Genomic DNA, 1,240 nt, shown 5'->3' on the forward strand with positions numbered 1-1,240 from the left:
CAAACGTCCATTATGCAAAGGGAACTTGTACTGCAGGCATTTTCAGACCACCACACAAGCTCCCATTGAAAAATGGAAGTTTGCGACCGCACTCCAATCAACATCGTATTTAAGCCCTATGTGTTGAACTAATTTGTTATTTTTATTTTGTAAATAAAACTAAACCTTTTTTCTTAGCTTACGTGTATCATTACATTTTAAAGTCATAAAATAATCATTATATATAAATTTAACACTAAAATATATAACTCTATCTATCTAACTATCTATCTATCTACGGTATTCTGTTTTTATTGCACAAAGTACACATATGTGTGCTGCAAAATAGAGCACATGTGAAAAGAGCAAAATACGAGGAGAGATAAAACATTTCTCCTCGTATCACCTGCCTAAGACCAGGTATTCCCTGGTGATAATTTTGGCGGTGCCCCGTGCCTTGTAAATATAGGGCAGCATCAGAAAGCAATGGGTGTTGCGGCAGAACATGTCCTACTTTTAAAACCCATGCAACCTGACTTATGGGCAGGTAGGTCATGCACCCAGGCACACTGATTTATGGGCAAAAAGGATTATTTAGACAGGTTGAATTTTCAGTTTAAAACAGCACCGCTAGGATTCACATGGCAGGTTAGGTGTCATGTTTGCATCATCACTAAAATGGATGTCCCATTGGGTGCTGCAACCATGGATAACCTTTAAACTACTCCTTGAGTACCAAATGATAGGGACTTATAGGTAAGTAAAATTTGCCCCACAGGGATCTTTTCATCATAACCACTAGATAGCATGGTCAAGGTTACAGAGTTCTACAGCCAGCAGCAAGGCCAAATTCTTAATTTACACCACACAAAAAATATTAATTTCCAACAGTACTCAATAATTTCATACCTGCAGCCGGAGATAGACATTTTGCTTATGAGTGGACTAGGTTAGATCTAATCACTGCAGATAATAAAGGGACAGCATCTGCACATGCCTGAATAAGCAGTACAATATCAATGCTACAGCAATTATAACATCGGCCATATTTATCAACGCTCACTAAGAAATATGTGCAGCAATGTTCTTTTTGTCAACATAAACAAAACAGTTATAGGAGGGTCCAAGGGGATGGTTAACGACCTAGCACAGTTACAACCCCCAGAAAAGACAGTTTTGACAAACAAAGAGTAGCTGTGGGTCAAAAAAACACAATCTGTCAACTAACAATGTATCTGACATTATGAAGAAAACATATTTT

Source organism: Lissotriton vulgaris, chromosome 8, assembly GCF_964263255.1.
Source record: "Lissotriton vulgaris chromosome 8, aLisVul1.2, whole genome shotgun sequence".
Taxonomy (NCBI): Eukaryota; Metazoa; Chordata; class Amphibia; order Caudata; family Salamandridae; genus Lissotriton; species Lissotriton vulgaris.